We start from the raw sequence: 14,580 nt of genomic DNA on the forward strand, positions 1-14,580 counted from the left end.
GATGTGTGCTGAATTCGATTTGCCATTATTTTGTTGAGGATTTTTGCATCAATGTTCATTAAGGAGATTGGCCTATAGTTCTCCTTTTTGGAGGTGTCTTTGCCTGGTTTCGGGATAAGTGTAATACTGGCTTCATAAAATGTGTTTGGCAGTTTTCCTTCCCTTTCTATTTCATGGAACAGTTTAAGGAGGGTTGGTATCAGTTCTTCTTTAAAGGTCTGATAGAATTCAGCAGAGAATCCATCAGGTCCTGGACTTTTCTTTTTGGGGAGACTCTTGATTGCTGCTTCAATTTCATTTTGTGTTATAGGTCTATTCAGGTGATTAATTTCCTCTTGGTTCAGTTTTGGATGATCATATGTATCTAGAAATCTGTCCATTTCTTTTAGATTTTCAAATTTATTTGAATATAGGTTCTCAAAGTAGTCTCTGATGATTTCCTGGACTTCCATGGTGTTTGTTGTTATCTCCCCTTTTGCATTCCTGATTCTACTAATTTGGGTTTTTTCTCTCCTCATTTTAGTCAGGTTTGCCAGGGGTCTATCGATCTTGTTTATTTTTTCAAAGAACCAACTTTTTGTTTCATTAATTCTTTGTATGGTTTTTTTGGTTTCTATTTCGTTGATTTCAGCTCTTATTTTTATTATTTCTCTCCTTCTATTTGTTTTGGGATTTGCTTGTTCTTGTTTTTCTAGGAGTTTGAGATGTATCATTAGGTCATTGATTTGGGATCTTTCAATCTTTTTAATATATGCCCTCATGGCTATAAACTTTCCTCTCAAGACTGCCTTAGCTGTGTCCCATAGGTTCCGGTAGGTTGTGTTTTCATTTTCATTGACTTCTAGGAACTTTTTAATTTCCTCTTTTATTTCATCGATGATCCATTCTTCATTAAGTAATGAGTTATTTAGTTTCCAGCTGTTTGCATGTTTTTTGTCTTTACTTTTGTTGTTGAGTTCTACTTTTACTGTATTGTGGTCAGATAGTATGCATGGTATTATTTCTATTTTATATTTGCTGAGGCTTGCTTTGTGCCCTAGGATATGATGTATTTTGGAGAAGGTTCCATGGGCTGCTGAGAAGAATGTATATTGTGTAGAGGTTGGATGAAATGTTCTGTAGACATCTACTAGGTCCACTTGATCTATTGCATATTTTAGATCTTGGATTTCTTTATTGATTTTTTGTTTGGATGACCTATCTATTGATGATAATGGAGTGTTAAAGTCTCCCACAACCACTGTGTTGGCGTTTATATATGCTTTTAGGTCTTTCAGGGTATGTTTGATGAAATTGGGTGCGTTGACATTGGGTGCGTACAGATTGATGATTATTATTTCCTTTTGGTCTATTTCCCCTTTTCTTAGTATGGAATGTCCTTCTTTATCTCGTTTGATCAATGTAGGTTTGAAGTCTACTTTGTCAGAGATAAGTATTGCTACTCCTGCTTGTTTTCGGGGGCCATTGGCTTGGTAAATCTTCTTCCAGCCTTTCATCCTAAGCATATGCTTATTTCTGTGGGTAAGATGAGTCTCCTGTAAGCAACAAATTGTTGGATCTTCTTTTTTAATCCATTTTGTCAAACGGTGTCTTTTGATGGGTGAATTAAGTCCATTAACATTAAGTGTTAGTACTGAGAGGTATGTGGTGATTCCTGCCATTTAGTTATCTTAGTTGTTTGAAGGTTTGATTGTGTGTACCTAACTTGATGTTACTCTCTACTGTCTTGCTTTTTCTTATCCTGTGGTTTGGTGCTGCCTGCCTTTTCATGGTTAAGTTGGGTGTCACTTTCTGTGTGCAGGATCCCTTGCAGAATCTTTTGTAATGGTGGCTTTGTGGTCACATATTGTTTTAGTTTCTGCTTATCATGGAAGACTTTTATTGCTAAGAATTGGTTTCTTGATTTTTTTTCTCAGCTTTTTATTGGTATATATAAAATCTACTGATTTTTGTATGTTGTGTTGATTTTGTATCCTATTTTGGTAAAAGTGATTATCAGTTCTAAGAATTTTTTTTGGTCTAATCTCTAGGGTCTTTTAAGTATGGGATCTTGTCATCTGCAAGTAGGGATAATTAGATTTCTTCTTTCTCTATTGTATCCTCTTTTTTTTTTTTTTGAAGTGGGGGAGGACTAGAGTTTGAACTCAGGGTTTCATGTATGCAAAGCAGGTACTCTACTGCTTAAGCCATACCTCCAGTACATTTTTTCTCTGGGTATTTTGGAAATAGGGTCTTGTGAACTATTTGCCCAGGCTGGCCTGCAACCTTGATTTTCCTGATCTTAGCCTCCTAAGTAGCTAGGATTAAAGAGTTTAGCCTCTGGCATCCGGCTCTTTTTTTTTTTTCCTTGGGCTTCAAGCCAAGTTTAATAAATAAAACAGCAAAGGGGGAAAGGCAGGTGCACTTCATAGTGTGGTTCTCAGTGGGGTGAGGGATGGTTGAATCCAGCTGCAGAAGCTCAAACAGAGCATCGGGGCAAGTGCTGCCTGCCCCCAAGGACCCCACTCCATCTTGTAAACTCCAACATAAATAAAATGAAGGAGACCAAAAAGAGGACAAGGATCCCCAGCCAACTTGCTGGGATGCTTCTAACAGAAACAGAATCTACAGGGCATGGGCAGGCTAGAGGCCAGACTTGGTGTCTGTTGCTGTTGATAACCAGCACTTCTGGAGCTCCCTGCCTCAATACAAGGTACAAGGGGAGGAAAGAAGGATTTAGTCACCATCACCATCTCCTTCTCCATGTAGGGCTGCTGAGGCCCCACCCCAACCGACTTGCACATAGGATCTGATGTAATGATGGAGGCAGGAAGCAGGTGGGGGAATAAGGTGAGGCTTTTCCTGAAGTAGAGATGGCAGAAGATAGAGGACAGGATGGTTTCTTGCCTTATTGCTCTGGTTAAGAATTCAAGCACTATATTCTATAAGTGTAGAGAGTAAACACCCTTGTCTCATTCCTGAATTTAGAGGAAATGGTTTTTTTTTTTCTCCATTTAGTGCAATGTTGGCTATTAGTTTAATTATATAAAGCCTTTTTTATGTTGAGGTGCATTCCTTCTATTCCCTGTTTCTTCAGGGATTTTATCATAAAGGAATGTGGAATTTTGTCAAAGGATTTTTCTGCATCTATTAAGATGATTATATGATTTTTTTCTTGATTATGTTTATGTGCTGTATTATGTTTACTCATTTTCATTTGTTGAACCATCCTTGCATTCTGGAATTAAACCAACTTGATCTTTTTAATGTGTTATTGTTATATGATATTTTTAATGTGTTGTTGAATTCTGTTTGTAAGTGTTTATTGAGAATATTTGTATCATTGTTCACCAAGGAAATTCATCTATAATTTCCTTTTGGTGTGTGTGTTCTTACTGGTTTTGGCTTAATAGAATGAGTTTGGTAGCATTTCTTCTCTTTCTATTTTATGGAATAGTTTGAGGATCATTGGCATTATGTCTTCTTTGAAGGTATGGTATAATTCAGCAGTGAATCCATCCGATCTGACTCTTCTTTGTTGGGAGACTATTACTGCCATGTCGTTGGTTGGAAATTTTAATCACCTGCCGCCTTTCAGTTGAATTATTCTCAATGTTCAGGCAGGACAGTGTAGTGCCTAGGTTGAGGTGCTATTTCTCACCACTGGGGTGGGGATGCAGTTCGTTATCAAATATTTTTCTTCATGCTTAGTGCACTAGGCATGATGCCCAATCCTGCTCAGATTAGTGTAAACTAGCAGAAGTCTCTTACAGAAGGTTCAGTTTTTCCCTTCTGGGCTGCTTTCACTATAGAAGCTTCCCTTCTTTTTGTACTGGGAGCTGCTGTTGGCTGTAGGGAGCTTTACAGCATATGAACTGGGCAATTTCACACACTGCCCAGCAATGCACTTCCCTATGTGTGGGAAGGGTGTGAAAATCATATGACTTTGCAATGCCTGGGCTTGGTACTTTCAGACCCATCTGGTAGCCAACACACATATTTAGGAGGCAGGTCCTGGAGGCCAAGCTACAGGCTCAGTGCCATGACCCTCAAGCAGTGGGAGCAGCTTCTTCCTTGTGGAGCAGGGCCTCTGCCTATCGTGCTCTTTACTCCCCAAGCTCTCTCTTGGTTAACCTTCTCATTAGGACCATGTCAGACCCTCTTTCTCTCCACAACCTTCTCTAGTGGCTCTCTCCCACCCAGACAATATGGTATATCCCAAGACTCCCTGAGTCTTGCTTGTTCCTTATTTACAAGTCCCCAGAGTAGCTTAGTCTTGATAGGCTCCCTCTTAAGATAGCACCTTGCTATAGCTGTCTCAGATTAGGGGAAGGAAAATATCTTTTTTCGCCAAGGCTTGCCTTCTACACCAGAGCAATCACAGTCTCACCAGATCCTGCACTGAGTTTAAGTCTTATCCTTCAGCTAGAATTGCTAGTCTGTTGCTAGGACTGTCTGTGATTGCATCCTTGGCTTCCCCTCTTCCCAGTGGGGAACCAGGATGGAGTTTGGAACTGTTTTGTTTTTCTTTTTTGCCTTTCTGTATCTCCATGTTTTTCAGCTGTTCTACTACCTCTTTCATGATTTTCAGTGCTCTTTCTCTCTTCAGAATGTAGTCTCTTTTTTGTTACCTTACTCATTTCAGAGTCAAAATGCTGGATGCTTCTAATCTGCCATCTTGCCCCACCCTTTCATAATCACTTTTAGAGTACTGTTCAGTAGTATTAAGTTTAGTCACATTGTCCTGCCACCTCTTTTCATTGTATACTCTATTTGCCCCCTTTATTCTAAAACTGATGTGGTTCCTTTAAAAAAAGACTTTGTAGGTTTACTGTGTATGTTATAATTTGTTGCATTATGCACAAGTCACACTTGCTAATATGCCCTTCTCTCCTTAGGTTGCCTGTGGGGCTGCTGCTTGATAAGACCCTTAGCATACTTAGAAACCCTACCGTTTATCAGAGGAGGTCTTCTAGGCCTGCCCTTACAAATTTTTGTCGGTTTGAAAGGGTTTATGATGCATCACCTTCAATCATTATGAGTTCTTAAAGGGTTTTACAGTCACACTCTGAGATACTTTCTTGAGTACCTTGGATTTGATCTTTACCTTGAAGGCATGTCTTAATTTCAGAAGTATTTCTGAGAGTCTGAGAATGAGAAACAGTTTTTCATATTAGCAGGTTATATTTCCTTTAAATTTTGCTTGAAGAGTAAACAGTTTTTTCTTCAGGTCATCTTTCTTCTCTCATATTTTATCATATGCAGCAAGAAGAAGCCAGGTAACACTTTCAGTATTCTGCCTGGAGATTTCTTTAACTAGATCACAAATTTATTAAGTACATTTCCTATTTTCCATTTTATCACAGGTAGGTCACAGTATTGCCCAATCTTAAGCCACCATACAAGGAACTTCTTTCTCTTAGGTTCTACTAACATGTGCTTCTTACATTCTTGATTTAAGCCCTCAGTGTTAGCCTCCTGAGTCCTGATTGAACACCAATACCATGTGTTTTCAATTTTGTTATAACAGCACCACTTTCACTAATGAAATTTGTTCTTGTTATCTTTCCTACAGTTAAAAAAATTATACTAACTTTAGTGATATAAAGCATAATGATTTAATTTTGTTTATAGATTTCATAGTTCAAAAATTTGGGAAGAGCACATCAGGGATGACTCTTCTCTGCTACATGATATCTGTAGTCTCTGTTAGTAGAAAACTTAAATGGCCTGGAGAGGAGGATCCACTTCTAAGATGCTTTCTTCGTTTGTATCTCTTGTACCTAAGGTGGGATGACCTGAAAGTTATTTAATTCAGACTGTAGAGACAGTACCTTATATGGCCTTTGTGTGTCTTTGGCTTCTTGCATAATTACTCTGAATCCTGAGAGGGAGTGTCCTGAGCGCAGCCTCCTGAGAGAAAGCATTCCAGGAGGATCTATGACTTTTCTGATCTTGCCTCTGAAGTTCCATAGCATTATTTCCACTGAACTCTGTTGGTTGAAGTGGTCGGAAATATGTCCAGATTTAAGGGAAGAAGATTTAGGACTTAATTTTTTATGGGAAAAGTATCAAAGAATTTAAAGTTCATGTTTTAAAATCAAGACAGGTTTGATAAAAATTAGTGATAAAGCCAAGCATGGTGGTATATATCCTAGCTACTAAGGAGGCAGAGGTGGGAAGATCACAGTTCCAGGCCAGCCTAGGCAAAAAGTCAGACCCTGTCTCAAAAACAAGCCAAGCATGGTGGTACATGCCTATTATCCCTGCTACTTGAAAAGGTAGCTAGGAGGATTGTGGTCCAAGGTCAGCCCTGGAAAAGGCTCAGGACCTTATCTGAAAAACAAACTAAAAAGCAAAAATGTTGGGGGTATGGCCTGAGTAGTAGAGCACTTGTCTAGTAAGTGTGAAGCCCTGAGTTCAGCCCTTAGTACTGTAGTGAGAAAAGATTAGGGGTAGTACAGTATTTTTGAGGTCTAATAACTTTTCTCTGCAATCCTCACATTCTGTATCCAGGAGTTTATCCTTCCAAGATCAGTCTTAGAGGCTTCAAGATATTACTTTATTAAGGATAAGAATATTTCTGTTCAAAGGGATATTATTTTTGCTTTCCTTTTTATTAATGGTCTTCATCTTCTTACTTTTCTCTTCTTCCTCATGTTTTTTCTTTTTTCCTCCTCTTTCTTCTTTTTCTCTTCTTCCTTTCTCTACTTCTCTTTTTTCCCCCTTATCTTCTTCCTTATCAAGCAATGTGTACTGGACATCCCTTAGTATCTATTTCTATTTTGTTGGCATTTTGGTTAAAGTTAAATCTAAAAGCAATCTGAAATCTTTAACATATCTCAAGCTAAAGAACTCTGAAACAAGGACAAAAAAATAATAGAGAAAACAAATAGAATCAAAAGCTAGAATGAATGTGGCTGAGTGTTTTCTTCCTGTGAGTGTACAGTATCAGTAAAGAGTAAAGTTGAAGGAAATTCTCATAAAACAATATGTAGTCTGCTGTTCCAACTTCCAAGGAGATGAACTATGAGAAGTCATTTGAACTCCCCAGGTTCCCAAGGGTAGCCAGTATACAGTATTTCTGGTACAAATGGGAGAAGGAAGTTGCTCTTTTTGCACAGATGTTCTTGTACTGTCAGTAGAGATCATTTAAAATGTGAACAGAATTGGGAGAGGTGTATTGGCCAGAAGATTGTGTCAGTATTCCTGAGTTTACAAAAACACAAACTTACAGTATTCCTTTCTCTTTTTTTGGCTGTACTGGAGTTTGAACTCAGGCCTTGTACTTGCTAGGCTGATGCTCTGCCACTTTGAGCCACGCGCCTAGCCCTTTGTCCATTATTTTTCAGGTAGGATCTTCTTATTTTTGCCTTGGCCAGCCTGGATAGTAACCTTCTTTTGAAGAACTGAGATTATAGGTGTGAGCCCCTGGGCTCAGCCTCCAATATTCCTTTATTGAGCTCTTAATAAAGTCAGTTGTTAGTCAAGCATGCTAATGGAGGCATATAGAGATGTAACTATTCAAAAAGTCATTGTTTCATTCTCTGTGGGGGTTATGCTTTGCATGCTTTATATTATTTGAGCCTTTACCAATCATAGTATAAAGATTAATCTAGAACCTGTCTATATAGCAGGTAAGAGATCAGTTATCAGCTTGATATTTAACCTTTAAACTGATAACCCATTCAGTGGGCAACGTCTTTACGAAAAATAGGGAGACTATGGAAATGAAGTAGATAAGTCAGGGTGGCTTATATGAAATTTAACAGAATATTTTACTATTTATTTTTGAGACAAAGTCTCACTATGTGGCCCAGATTGTCCTGGAACTCATAATCTTCCTGCCTTAGCCTCCCGATTGCTGGGACTATGGATATGTACCACCATGCCCAGCAAATAGGAGGTTTTTTTTTTTTTTTGCCTTGAAAGTCAGTATTTATTTTGGTATGATTATTTATTTATTTATTTATTATTTTTTATTTTTTTATTTTTTTCATTTTTCTTTTATTATTCATATGTGCATACAAGGCTTGGTTCATTTCTCCCCCCTGCCCCCACCCCCTCCCTTACCACCCACTCCACCCCCTCCTGCTCCCCCCCCTCAATACCCAGCAGAAACTATTTTGCCCTTATCTCTAATTTTGTTGTAGAGAGAGTATAAGCAATAATAGGAAGGTTTTTAAATAGTACTTCTTATTAACTCAATAATGTTTTTCAGATTTAGTCACAAAAATTTTGATATTTATGCAAACTTATTGTCTTCAAATTTTCTGCCATGTGTTCTCATTAACACTCATTATATGCCATACCATGTTACTTTTAAGACATTAACGTAATTATTGACATTACCTGCTTTCTCTGTTAGATTGCAAACTCCAAGGGAACCTTAGTTCTACTTTATTTGCCTTTGTATCCTCAGGGCCTGTACATATTTGATGACACTAGGGCTTGAGAATTCTGTCCTTTACCTAGTCACTGACACTTCATGGCCTTGAAGGATTCCTTATTTTTGTAGTTGGCCATGCTTTAAACTCCAAGAATATGTTGTATATTCCTCTATTAGTACATATGTTGTTCTGTTGGAATTACTTGCTTGCTTACCTGCATGTGACAATAGACTGGGACCCCAAATGAGCAAAGACCATGTCCTACTCATCATCAATCCACCAGGCCTAGCACAATGCTTGGAATCCAACAAATGTGAGGTGGTTAAATGAATGAATGATTTTTTTCTGTTTTTCTTCTAGACAATAGACATGGCATCTAAGATCTTTTCTTTTTAATTCAAGCAGTTTAAGAGACACTTCTTGAGTGCAAAGTATAATAAAATTATCAGTTAAGCTTGTTAAGTATCTCTTTGTATTATTTTCATTAAATATTCATTTAAACCCTTTTATTTTATATGAGAATAAGTGAGATTTAGATATTCAGCATACTTAAGTAGTTAAGAGTAATAGTATTACTTGAAACATTTTAAGGCATTTATATAAATGTCTCAGGTTAGATGACCCATTAGAGATATTAAATTAAATTATTGTTTTTAAATTGCTGATGTGTAGCTTGTTGATGATGGGAATCCAACTGCAACCATTATAGAATTGTCTTAATAAATACTAAAAAGATATTCCCTCCTTTTGAAAATATTACTTTACATTTTCACAGAATAAATTATATAGTTCCCATTTTTTTAATGTAGGGTGCTTTCTTCCATCCTGTGTCATGCAATCTTTATCATCACATTAGGTGAGAATTACTGTACTCATTTTATAAATAAGAAACTGAGGATGAGAGGATGGATAATTCATTTGTCTGAGGTCATCAGCTTATAAGTAGCAGAGTTAGGGTTCAAGTCTAGATCTATCAGACCATAGTCTGTTGTTTTATGCAATATGCTTTTTTCCAGGATTTCAAAGTGAAATTTTATAATATAAAATATAATCTCATTAGCTACCACCTTAGAAAATGCATACTACTAAGGACATTCACAGACAATTTTCTACTTTTTTCTACATGTAGTTAGGGTTATCCAGAGAAATACAACCAATAGGGTATATATAGATACATAGAAAGAGATTTATTATGAAAAATTGACTAATGGAATAATAATCTACCCTCTACAAGCTGGGGGCTCAGGAAAGCCAGCAGTGTAGTTCCGGCCTAACTTCTAAGGCTCAAGAATTTAGGGGGCAGTGGTGTAAGAACTGGTCTGAGTCTGAAGGTCTGAGAGCCAGCTCTAATGTCTGAGGAAAAGAGAAGATAGATGTCCCAACTCAGGTAGAGAGAGCAAATTTGCCCTTCCACCATCTTTTTGTTCTGTTCAGATGGGATTGGATAATGCCACCCACACTGGTGAGGGCAATCTTCTTTTCTCAGTCTACCAAATCAAATGTTAATCTCTTTAGGAAACACACTCATATATACCCTGAAATAATGTTTTGTATCAGCTACATGGGCATCCCTTAGCCCAGTGAAGTTGACAGATAAAAGTAATCTTTTTGAAAGGCTCCAAATTTAATAACATCTTTATTAAGTTATAATTCACCACACAATTAACCTCTTTAAAGTATATAATTCGGTGGGTTTTAGTATGTTCATAGGATTGTTTAACCATTTTTAGAACAAATTCTCAATAAGTTTTGGAACATTTTCATCACCTAGAAAGAAGCCCCACACCCATTAGCAGTCACTGCCCATTTCCTTCCAATACTCTTATCCCTAGACAATCACTCTAAATCTTTTTTTTTTTAATAGTCTCTTAAGAGTTTATTGTAAACCAGTTTCATGGTCCATAGAAAATAAAAGGACTAAGAACAGCTCTTTGGGAAACAGGCAGGGAGCTGAGGAGGGCCAAGATGAGTCTAGGGCCTTGGTGGATGCATTCCCAGGGGAAGGGGCCCTCAATGGAAACCAGACAATCCTGTGAGACTCCAGGAACAACAGCATAACAAACAAACAGGTCTGTGGTAATGTGGCCCTGGGGAATTGGGCCCACGTCTCTGTGGAGCTACTTCCATAACTTTGTGGCCAAGGGTCAAAGAAGGCCTCCCATCCCTGGGGGAGGGAGCCACATTCCTGGAGGGGGCATGCCCATTGGAGTTCCTTGGCCAGTGGGAGTACCCCTTGGGGGACCCATGGGAGGCCTCATGCCAGGAGATGGGCCCATCATGCCTGGTGGGGGTGCCCCTCAGCCCATAGGTGGGGGAGGACCCCCACGGCCAAGCTGGTACTGGGTTGGGACTCCTGCAATACTGGCCGTGGCAGCAGCTGCAGCAGCTGCAACAGTACCTCTTCCTTGTGGAGTCATCACCTGTTGTGATGGCCCACCAACCCCATGAACTGGTCCAGCAAGTCCTGCAGGAGCCTGGGGCATGGGAACACCAGCTGGGATCCCTTTGCCAGCAACTCTGCCAACTCCTGGGCCCCCAGCAGCTCGAGCAAGAGGCACTCGGGCAATGCCAGTATCTTTGGGAGGAGGTCCCTCTACTGTCATTGAGACCAGGTTCTCCCCTCGCAGTAGCACCATACCGAAGACTCATTTTTCTTCCCTTTCTGCTTGTTTGGAGTTGTTTGGCTTGGTCTTCCTAAACTCATCACAGTCACAGAGGATCAAATTCATATGTTTGTCAAAAGCCTTGGAAGTCCCAATGAATATCAGGCTGTCTTGCAGGATGCATCTCATCCTGTAGTCAGTGTGCTGCAGCATCTTGCTGCTCTTGTCCACAGTCATGGTGGCGGTTCTGATGACTTGGATTCACACTGGATTTGTCTCCTCAGAGGCCTAAGTGCCGGCCAGCCCAATCTTTTTGTTTTAATGTTCTAAAATAAATTATTTGTGCCAGAAATAACTGGAACTTTAAGAAGCAGCAGTTCATGCATGTTTTATACATTTTTACTTTTTCTTTTCTTTTACAAATGGCCCTAATTTTTAAAACAGTTTTAAGTTCACAACAAAATTTAGCACAAGGTGCAGAGCATTTGTCCTCACTCTCACATGTGTACAGCCTCCCCTTGCTATCAACACGCCTCAGTGTTGTTTTCTTATAATCAATGAACCTACGTTGATGCATTATTAATCAAAGTCCTTAGTTTACATTAGAACTCACTCTTCATGTTATATAGTCTATGAATTTCAACATATGTATAAATGACATGTATCCACCATTAGAGTATCACATGGAATAGTTTCAAGTTTCATTGTCCTAAAAATTGTGCTTTACTTACTCATCCCTTATAGTTCTTTTAAACAAACAAACAAACTGCAGAACTATAAAAATTTATAATGCAAAGTCATTTAGAGATGATTTGTGCAACCAACCACTAGGGAAGGACCTAATGATATGTCTCAGTCTCTTTAGCTGAATTTGTCCTGTGTTATCTTGTTGACTATTACAGATATAAGCATTTTTTTGTAGGTTTTTTCTCTTACCACAAATGGTTATTTCCTAATTTACCATGAGCCAGGTAATAAATTTAGAATTTAAGAAAACTATTTCCCAACTGAATTATTTCAAAATGAGTCATAGACATACTATCATTTCCTCTGTAATTTCTATGTGTTTTGAAAGATATACACATTAAAAAAGAAAAACTCATTAACACAGCACCATTAGCATGCCTTAAAAACTGCCAGTAATTCCTTAATATCATCAAATATCTGATGTCTACTCAAATATCACCAGTGTTTCCTAACTTTTTAAAACTTGCTTCATTAGCATCCCATCCAAACAAAATCCATACATTCAGCTGTCTTTTTTTAAATCTCTAGTTTCCCTTTCTTTCCTTCCCCTTCTTTTATGCTTCTTGTTTGTTCTGGAAATGGGGTTGCTCATCCTGTAGTTTTTCATGCTTGGAATTTGCTCATTTCATCTGCATAGTGTTGTCAATGCATTTTCTTTTACACAGCCTGGTAGATAATTCAAGAAGCTTGACCTAATGTTTCATTTTTTTGTGGCAAGTGTATTTCTTACGGCATTTCATTTCAACCACGTATTTGATTGTCTTTACTTTGTGATTTTAATAGCTGTTATTTCATTAGGATTTTGCAAAGTGGTGATATCGTAATGTATTTATCTTCATTTATTAGCTGGACTATTTTTAGAGACTTTCTTATCAACAACCTGAGGTACAGTTTATATAGAAAAAGCAGATTAAATGTGTGATTTCTTTCCATTATCTACTGGTTTTTAGAATAATGAATTGATTCCCTGGTCTGCTCCAGAGGAGACCAACTAGATTATTTGGTTGGTTTTGTTATTGTTGTTTTTAGAATCATTATGAGCTCATAAATTTTTTAACCTATTTGATGTCTTTCAGTCCATTACAGTTATTATTCTATTGCTGCTTGAACTTGAAAATAAAAATAAAGTTTTTAAATGGATCAGTTAAGGGTGATTACATTACAAACAGTTTCCTCATAGAATTTATTTAAATAAAAGGCTTCCCTGTGTAGTTACATACGATTCTTCAGAAATGTACTTACTACATGAAGAGTTGAACATGTGCAGGAGTGTCATTTATACTGACACCTGAATGACTGTATCATATGTATCTCTCAGACTGTGCATGAATTCCTAGGACTGATTCTACATGCACTTAAAAAAAAACTGGGGTTATTTGTATTGGGCTGGGGTATTGCTGAGGTGGCAGCCTTTCTACAGCAGCCTTTCTAGACCTCACAAATGAGCACAGTCCACTTGGGATAAATTCTTCAGCTCTGACTGCAGGAGGGAACTGGGCTAACACTCAGTGATTTACCAGGTTTACCTGCATTTTTATAGTATTCTTATCAAAGAGATTTGTCCTAAGTGTCAAATTGCTGATTTTTCCAGTGACTGAAAGGTTTCATGGGGACTTCTGTTGTTATTTACATGTATATGGAGAAAATTGCAATCTGTGAGTAATTTGAGAAATTTCAACAGTTTCAGCAATAGTGATCTAGAAATTGAATGGGCTTCAAATACAATATTCCAGTGCAGTGCTGCATATATAATGTATGTGCAGCATATGCTGAGGTCTTTTTCAAAACATTTACATTAAACCTGTCAGGTATTTATGAATAGCAAAAATTAATTTCCCCTAGTTCTGTCATCAGTTAGAGAAATGGATTTTAGCATAGAAGACTGTCAGTATTTCCTGCATGCCAGAACAGCTCACTTCAATGTCATAGTATTACACCAGGTGGCCTTCTAAGAGTCAGCTTAATGTGATTTCAAATGATAGGTTAGAGAATGTGAGGAAAATTAAAATAGTATCATACTTATGATTTAAAAGCAAGTTAATTACAAGGGCTTGTTAATAAACAAAGAAAAATCCAGAATGTATTATCTGTTATATAGCATATCAATAACAAGTGTGATGCTTTGAAAACAAAAAAAATCTACCACTATGTGACATTGAGATGACTTAAAAATATTTAATTAAATTGTTGACAAATGTGTTAGTCTACTAATGGCCTTACAGCATTTGAAAAAATTTTTCCATATTCATGTTAGCTCTTAAGACACTTCTAAAAGCATTGTTTAACCACAAAGATTAACTACATTGCTGGCATTTTATCTAGAAAATCACTGATGATGTGTTTGATGTGAATGATTCTAATAGCACTATACTTTGTCTCCATTCAGTCAATGCATTTTCCTCAACTGGATAGTTATTTTAAGGTCCTTGAAGGGGAAAAACATATGCAATATCACTATTGCTAAATCAGTGACTTGGTCAGTGGTTTAATGTTTATGATGGTCATGATTGATAGTACCTCTTCCAAGATCCTGAATTATTATTTATTAGGAAAAAGGAAAGAAGAGGATCTGGTGCATTTAAAGAAATTGTTTGAATTCAGATTTTTAAAAATCATTCTGAAATTTTAATGAGCAGAAAGTACTACCCCCATTATTTACTAACCTCTGACAATTTCCCAATATTTCCAAGTCTAGATTCTTTTTACAAATTATTACTAACTTAGTAGTGTGGTAGCCTTAGAGGGAACAAGAAATGGTGATAAGGATCTTTCCTATTGTGCATATGAACTTGCTGTAAGCCAAATATATTTTTATATATTAGTATGAAGAACAAAGACTGATTTTTTTTTAAATATATGAC

The 14,580-nt window shown here is 37.5% G+C and overlaps 1 protein-coding gene and 1 pseudogene across 3 annotated transcripts in view; one reads left to right on the forward strand and one right to left on the reverse strand.

Moving 5' to 3' along the window:
• Camkmt (calmodulin-lysine N-methyltransferase) overlaps positions 1-14,580 on the forward strand; it is a 421,570-nt gene that overhangs the window by 183,676 nt on the left and 223,314 nt on the right. The window lies entirely within an intron of this gene.
• On the reverse strand, positions 10,357-11,249 carry LOC109702966 (small nuclear ribonucleoprotein-associated protein B-like; annotated as a pseudogene).

This window comes from Castor canadensis, chromosome 12, assembly GCF_047511655.1.
Source record: "Castor canadensis chromosome 12, mCasCan1.hap1v2, whole genome shotgun sequence".
NCBI lineage: Eukaryota > Metazoa > Chordata > Mammalia > Rodentia > Castoridae > Castor > Castor canadensis.